This window comes from Tetrao urogallus (genome assembly GCF_951394365.1).
Source record: "Tetrao urogallus genome assembly, chromosome: 3".
Lineage (NCBI taxonomy): Eukaryota > Metazoa > Chordata > Aves > Galliformes > Phasianidae > Tetrao > Tetrao urogallus.
Genome location: NC_136815.1, coordinates 32996100 through 33004742, shown reverse-complemented (window position 1 = coordinate 33004742; position 8643 = coordinate 32996100).

The following is an 8643-nucleotide window of genomic DNA, read 5'->3' as shown; positions in this document are numbered from 1 at the left end:
CTGATGCTTCACATATGAATTATCTTCAGTATTTGAACTGTAAAACAGATGGCTCAGCACTGCTGTACATGAGACTTTGTGTACTGGGTGGATGGGTCGGTAGCTAGGAGCAGCGTAGCAGTGCTCCTTTAATCACAGTGGCTCATTGCTTCCTCAGTTGTAGTACGGTAATTTGTGTTTGCTTCCATTCTGTTCTCATCTACCAGATGCAGATAATCAGTGTGTGATGGATCAGGATCCAGCATGGATCTAGCACATATGAACATAGAACAGGAGAGAAGCTGTGGATGCTCCGCAAGCACCTGAGTGAATAAGCTTTCAAGTCTCTTACCAAATGCATGGCCTGTGGTGCTTGATTATCTAACACAAAGACAGGTACAGAGAAAACATTTATTTCTTTCCCTTAATGGAGTCGTAGGTGAGATACTCTTATACAAATAAGTGAAGCATAATTCAGAATACCCAGTGTATTTGGTATGCAAAGGATCTTGATCTGTCCACTAAACTGCAAGAGATAGTCACTGTAAATGTGCTTGAACAATTTTAAGAGGGTTGTTTTGTTTTGTTTTAATATTTTTTATTCATGGGTAAATCCAGGAGCTGGAGCTAAGAATTCATAGCTTGCTCATAAGGCGAATATTCTAACAGGTTAAAACAGGCTGCAGTGTATCCACTGCAGCACTGAGAAAACAAATGGCAAATGTTTGTTACTGCAGGGAATATTAATCGATAGGTAATTCCTAGGTTGCTTCAAACCATTTGTACAGAAGCGTGAGACAGCCCTGCAGTGACACATAATGAAATAAACATCCATCACTTTCAGGAGGTTCTTGGAGAGTGACAAATCTCTTCCTGAAAGCGAAAGGGCTCTGACTTTTGTTATATTGAAACACATTCTCAATGCTATAGTTAAGTGAGGATACGTACTCCTAGTAAAACATGATATTTTTCAACTTGTGACAGCTGCGGGAAAAATGTCAGATAGCAGTGAAGGGAAAAAAGAAAGCACCTCTTGTGGTTGCAAATTGTGGCTGGAAACTGTGGAAGATACCAAATGTTCCAGGCTATTGTTTGCATTCATGTGATGGGAAGCTTGTAGTGCTGCATTTGTTGAAGTGTGATCCATTTTTGCTAGTAATTTTTCTATGGGAATACATCTTTTTTCTAGACTAGAGGAGTTTTCAACAACTTCTTTCTTCAGCATTTTGTTCCTGCTATCAGATGAATAATTCAGATCCCAGCCTCCATGGCGCCTCAGCAAGCCATTCCCTAACATTGTGTGTGAAGGAGCACTACTAACTATTTTAAAGACGAAAGGAAATACATATATTTTTAAATGGCTATATAAGTTTTCTTTCAAGTTTCTTTAGTAGTTTTTCAAACCTAAGGATGTGGTTATGAATAAATCAGTAATGTACTTCTGTGGGTATGGTATACATTTATTGTTGTATGTGAGGCTATGGAAATGCAAATATAAATTCGTAGAATCACAGAACCATAGAATGGCTTGGTTTGGAAGGGACCTCAAAGATCACCTAGTTCCAAGTCTTTGCTATGGGGAGGGTTGCTACCCACTAAATCAGGCACTAGATCAGGTTGCTTAGGGCTCCATCCAATCTGGCCTTGGATACCTCCTGAGATGGGGCATCCAGTTTCTTTGAGCAACCTGTTCCAGAACCTTTTCACCTTGTCAGTGAAAAATTTCCCACTGACATCTAATCTAAATCTCCCCTCTTTTAGTTTAAAACAGTTCCCCTTTGTCCTATTACTATTTACCCACATAAAAAGTTGATTGTTCCTCCAGCTTATAAGCTCCTTTTAAGTATTAGAAGACCTCAGTGAGGTCTCCCCACAGCCTTCTCCAGACTGAACAAGCCCAGCTTCCTCAGCCTGTCTTCACAGGAGAGGTGCTCCATCCCTCTTATCATGTTCATGTCCCTCCTCTTGATCTCGCTCAAACAGCTCCACCTATTTCTTGTGCTGGGGGCCTTAGGCCTGGACACAGTGCTCCAGATGGGGCTTCACAAAGGCAAAGTAGACCCATTGTCGTGAGCCCTTGGTAATGGCAACTCTTTTTGTATGTGAATAATAAGAATACAAAGTGGTATCCCTACTGTTACAGCTTTCCTAGATTACTCTGTGAGTCTGGTTAATTAATTATCATCCCAATCACCTGTAATAACAAGAACTATAGTATGGTAATGCCTATTTTTTTATTTCCAGTTTTGATTTAGAAATGGGAATATTTTGACTTGTGACAAATGAGAAGAGTAACAAATTCACTGAAAATGATGACTCTCCTGCCCTTCAATCCTAGCTTCAGACTCCTGCATGTCTCTGTAACTGATGTGATGGGACCAGTGTAATGCATGCTGAGTTGTCTTACAAATTAGACGTTGAATAGCCTGGCTATTGGAAGCATGCAGCATTAGCTTTAACCTAATTTTTATGTGCTGAAAGACTTTCTTTCCCTTGATCTAAGGTGAATTCAATGTATCACTTTAGAACTTGTGCATTTTCAAAGGTTGATGCAGATCTCTTTCAATAAGCTGATAATAAGAAGGAATGAAAATGAAAAAGAAGAGAGAAAAATCAAATGGAATTCAGCTGCAGAAAATCTCCCTTAAATCTGGGAGTATGGTAAGTCAAATGAATGATAAGGATGGCTTCCAAGCATTTTAATATCCGTTTTGAAAGGCTTAGACGGAAGGATCATAAAAGTCACGTGAATTGAGGTGACAAGCAATGAGACTGGAGCAATAACCACTTCTAACTGCCGCAAAGTGATCTTTGAATCTGCCTGATTGTTTCCTCCAGCAGCTGCAGTGGGTTATTTCCTGTCAAAAATACAATACAAACCATGGGCTTAATGGCAGGGCTTTGCAGGAGGCTTCAATGAGGAAACTACAGGATATTAAAAGGACTTTGCATCCCTTGGAAAGATGCTAAAGAGATCAGGAGTGCAAGAAGTGTTCTGCATCGTCCAGGAAAGCAGGAGGAGAACAGATCAGGTAAATTACTGGCTGAAGGAATGGTGTCACGATCAAAGTTTTGGGTACTGTGATACTGGGCAGGCCTTTGAGAGACCAGGTGTGTGGGCATCAGATGGAGTGAGACTAACCAGATGGAGCAAAAGTGTTCTGGAGAGCAAGCTGGCTGGACTGATTACCAGATCTTTAAAGTAGATGAGGATAGAATTCCTCATGACAGAGAGAGGCCTGGTGATGCTGCCATTTTAGTAAACTATGGAGAAAAGCCTCTCAGTTCTCCAGTTGGATCTTGTGAGGTCTCCTCAGAGAAGATAACATTGCCAACAGCCTGACTTAAACCTTCTTGCACCATTCCAGAGATACCTGCACCTTTGGCTTTCCTCAAGTGCCTGTATGGGAAACAAACAGGAAGAACTAGAGATCTGTATGTGGTCAAAGGGCCACGATCTCATTGCAATCACAGACACATGTTGGGACAGCTCACGTGACTGGAATTCTGTCATGAATAGCTGTGTCCTCTTTAGGAAAGACAGGTTGGTGAGGCAAGGTGGTGGAGTTGCTCTTTATGCAAGAGAGCAACTAGAATGTATTACTGAGCTCCATTTGAGAGGGAATGATGAACAAGTGGAGAACTTGAGGGTAAGAGTTAAGGGATGACCTGCTGGCAAAGGAGCTCTGTGGAGAAAGACCTGGGGGTCCTGGTGGACAACAGGTTGGCCATGAGTCAGCAATGTGCTCTTGTGGCCAAGAAGGCCAATGGTATTCCAGGGTAATTCAAAGAGCATGGCAAGCAGGTCAGGGGAGGTGATGTGATCCTACCTCTCTACTCTGCGCTGATGAGGCCACATTTAGACGTGTTCTGTACACAAAAAGACAGGTATGACCTAGAAGGAGTCCAGTAGAGGGCCACAAAGGTGATTAAGGGCCCGGAGCACCTCCCATATGGGGAAAGGCTGAATAAGCTTGGTCTGTTCCGCTTAGGGGAAAGAAGACTGAGAGGGGATCTGATAAATGTTTATAAATATCTAAAGGGAGGTAGGAGGCAAATGGATGAGACCAGGCTCTTCTCGGTGGTGTGCAGCAGTAGGACAAGGAGTAATGGCTTAAAACTTGAACATAGGAAGTTCTGTACTAACATCAAGGGTCTTTTGAGGTCATTTCCAACCCCTGCGATTCAGTGAAAGATTTTGAATATGAATAACCAGAAAGATAAAATTGACTGGGAGTTAATGGCATTTCTTGCTTAGAAGAAAGATATTAAAGAAGACAGATATTAAAGAAGAGCCGTTGTACTGATTCATTCTGCGATCGTAGTTAGCTTGCTAAATATTTTCTAGGTGTGTATTCAATCAAATATCTATACAAAATGTTTTAATTTAAATATGGTATGTTTTTTTCAGAACTGCGCTGGCAATACTCCCTCTGACATGGTTAAGACCAAACAGAATGTAGATGCTCTGCTCTACTTAAAAGCCAAAACACTTAAGCATAGGCAACCAGAATTTTTGCTTTTTTTGAGCAACTTACAAGAATGCTTCCTTAATCTTAAGGCATACTAGTCCACAGAGAAATAGGAAAAGCAAGGCAGACGATTGTGCATAATTTTAAAATGGTAATTCAAAACATTCTATCACAAAATGCATGATCCCATCAGAATTTTCCCCAAGTTTGTGGACATTTAATTTCATGGTTTCATTTCTTTTCATCATAGTGCTGGATCAAAGGTAGAAGATTAAAATCCAAATTGACTTTAAGTTCACAGGTTCTATATAAGAATGAGGCTGTGCCATTTGAAATTGGTGTGAGCTCTGTATGGAAACTGACTGTGCTCTGATGTAAAAATCAGACAGGTGACAGACTGGTCTTATATCCAGGCTTTGTGTATTTGTGCGCATTTGGAAAATGTGATCAGTGTGTGAAATATAATATTAAAACATTTGAGTATATTTGCAAATCCAAACATTACTGCAATAATATGGCAAGCATTAATTTGTTTAAAAAATACCACAGAATGCAGGAATCTGTAGTCACTATTTCTATATGTAATGCCTAATTTTGAGGTTATTTTTAGTATGTCATTTATTAGAAAGTATTTTGTTCAGTCAGACAACTCTAATAAATGTTTTACCATGAAACTATGACTGCCTTTTGTTTTTCTTGCTCACAGTAAGCTCCAAGAGCTTATGAAGGTATTGGCTTTTGTAAGAACAAGACTGGATTCTGCAGAGGAAGGCTGAACAGGCTATGGCTGACTTGGATCAGTTGTTTACTAGTCTTGATTACTGATCATTTTCATCTCTTATAAGGCATCTTTCTCACTGTAAGTTCAGTGATCACCTTAAACTCAGTAGCCTTTAAATATCGTGTAATGCCTGCTAGAGGCAGGGAAAAGATAAAATTAGCAGAGGAGAGTGCTTAAAGGCGCGTCTCTCATAGATTCGGAAGGCAGCTGGCGGCCAGCCACTGGGTAAAATCTGCATGGCCTCACCAGCCCTGGAATCTGCTGCTTTCAGTGACAGATTTGGAACTGCCTCGTGATGGATTTTAAATACTCTACTTTGCTTCATTATTTATATATTGGCATGTTGTGTATCTTTGGTACTGTTTGTATGTTGCATAGTAGTGTTTGTCTAACTGGTAAAAAAAGTCTGTCCAGGATAAAAGAAGAAAAAGTATGCATCAAGCATGCATCAAGCTAGATAACTAATGTAGAGAATTGTTATTAATAGAGGGTGCCAAAGCTATTTGCTTTTACAATTCTGGCACCAGCAATCTGCTAGGAAGGAAATGTATAGAGTGACCAACATTACTGGCAGAAGTAAGGAAAACCTGAGAAAGAGGGACAGAAAGGAAGATGCTTTCATGGTCCACAGCACTAGCCTTCACTTGTGGCAGCTGAAGAAATTAGCTCTGCTTGAATTACAGTTGAAGTTAAAAGTCAGAAATATATGTAGACAGTTTGCCAAGTATGTGTGCATCAGTTCCTCTAAGACAGTTTCTTGCAGCTGAAATACATTTAGGAAAGCAGTTTGTTCCTTACGTGTCCCACAAGCCATGGGCAACCTTGAAAGGAAAAACATCAGGCATCTGAATTCAGCCAGAGCTGGATTTACTAGAAAATTAAGATTAAATCTCAGTAAAGGTCGAATTTGTCTCGACTAATTTTAACATTTATAAAATTTCACCTAGCCCCCAGTCATCTGGGCTCTTGCTATGTGAAAGGAGTAACATCTAACAAGGAACTTAGGAGCAATAGCACTGAGCTGAAGGTACGTACGCCCTTTACTTTTCCCTACCAGCTGTAGAAGGTAACAAGTCAGTTTAGTTTAGATGAATAGCTTTCATATAACTGAAGTCAGATGATTTAAATCCTACCTTCAGAGGAAGAGAACTGTGAATTTCTCTTCCCAGCCAGGTGAAACTTGAGGCCTACCACCTCAAGGGACAAATTCAGGAAAAACAGAACGTGCATAGCAGCAGCAGTAAGCCTGTAACTGTAACACCTCCAGCATCCACAATACAAGGCTTTATCATCCCCCAGGAGCAGGCATAAGGACTGCCTGTTTCATCCAGCCACAAAAGAATGGGAGGCTTTGGTGGGATATCTCAGAAATCTCAAGTAGGCTTTTGGCAGAAGGATTATTGCCCGTTGTCAGAATGCTGAATAAAAGTGAATGGGCTGCTAAAGGTTTCAATCCTTTTCATGGCAGCCTATGTAATTGTCAGGGAACACCTAAGGCAAAGCATGGATATATTTGCAACTGATGTGTGTGAGCCTTCGTAAGTGATACTCTTTTGTGTGACAAAGAATTTTGCAGAATTTGAAGACATTTATTTATTGTTCCTTTGTTAAAGATTTGTACCAGGGAAGTAAACTGGCTCTTGCTGTGTTAAAATAATTTCCCACACTGAATGTCAAATAAACTGATATGTAACCAATAGTTTTCCCTTTCATGGCTGCTTTGGTTTCTATACTCTAGTGAATTTGTGCATAAAGTGTGGTTTAAATGGATATACATTGTCAAGATTTAGTGAAGCCTAGGAGAGCCTTCCTTGGAAACATTCCCATGTAAGTCTCATCTTCTGGGTTCCAGTGATCCTTTTTGCTTGGAATTTATTGCTTGTATTTAAATTCATGCTGTATATTGGTAGTGCTGCAACTTTATCCTTTTCAGCTATGGTATCAATCTATTCTTGAAAAGCTGTGCACTTAACGAAAGTACACTGCAATGTAAAGGAATAGAGAAAAATCATCATAATGGATTTCTAATAAGAAGTGGAGAAGAAATGCAGTTCTACCATGCAGTTGGATCAATATTTTGATGAATTTTACGTTGAGTTATGTTTTCTATAAAGGAAGCTAATCCTAAATCTCTTACGTTTAGGTCTCCAGTATCTTGCAGTGGCTGTGTGGTGCTTTTTACACTTATTCATTGCCTTGTTGAAATACATCCCAAATGTAATTCAGATTGCTTCTGCTGCCTCTGTTTCTTCACATATGAGATATGCATCCATTTCTGCTGTGTTAGGTTTTATCCACATGTACAGCTAGAAGGGTGAAGGTAAGGGATAGACCTGTTCAGAGTGAGAAATCCTCGGACTGACAGGGAAGGCATTATTGTATACCTTCAACTCTTTGCTAAATATCCATAACATTAAAAATTAATGATGTCAGAGGATTTCTGAATATTAATATTGTCCACATGAGAGTACTCCAATGGCAATTTTTGCACTTAAGAGAAGCTTGAGTGAGGGCTCTTACACCATCAGATGAATGCACAAGTGATTTTCTAGATTTGTGTCCTTTCAAATCCTCTGCTTGTTACTTTAGAAATACTCAGCAGTATCCATTTGCTTACATTTCTTTGGGATGAAGACATTTTTACGCTTCTCACAGAGAGTCATTCAAGCTAAAATGATTAGTCTTTGATTTTTTTCCAATTTTTGTTCAATTTTTCTTCTTTCAACAGTTTGTTTAGTCACAGAGAGCCATTTGCTCTCACAGTAAGCCATCTGACCCAGCAGTCCTCTAATTACCCAATGTTGTTGGTTTCCTTTCATCTTTCTTAAGTATCAGTGCTTCAGTGTTTTTATTCCCGGTCTAAAATAAAAATGCATTTTTATACTCATTTAGGCAACATCTGTTGCTCTTGGGGCCTAGAGTCTTGCTGTTTATTTTGTACTTTTTTACCTACTCCATGTTAGACTTCTGTCTTTGCCTTTGTTATTAATCTGTCTGATCCTGAGTGAAAATGGAAAAACATGCTCCAACCAGTCTGCCTTCAGTCTGTGCATTCAGAATTGGAGTAGGAAGATGATACATACTGTACTTAGTATGTTTTTTGATAACTTGCCTTTCAAGATTTATTTTTCTGTACCTACAGACTTAGTTTTCTACGAAATGGAAATCATAGAATCCAAAAAGGAATTTTTAAGAAACTAGCTTTTTCTGTGCCCTTCAACAGATGCCTAAACGGGATAGTTATTTTTGTGCATAGTCAGGCTTTGGCACTGATGGATTGTTAAGACTCTCACAGGGGCCAAAGAAAAACAAGGCAGTCATTCTGGCACTTTTCAATACTGCTGTTTCTGATGGGCTGGGTGTCAGTGGAAGTGCAGCCAGGCGCACCACCCAAGGAGCCCTTCATTTCTG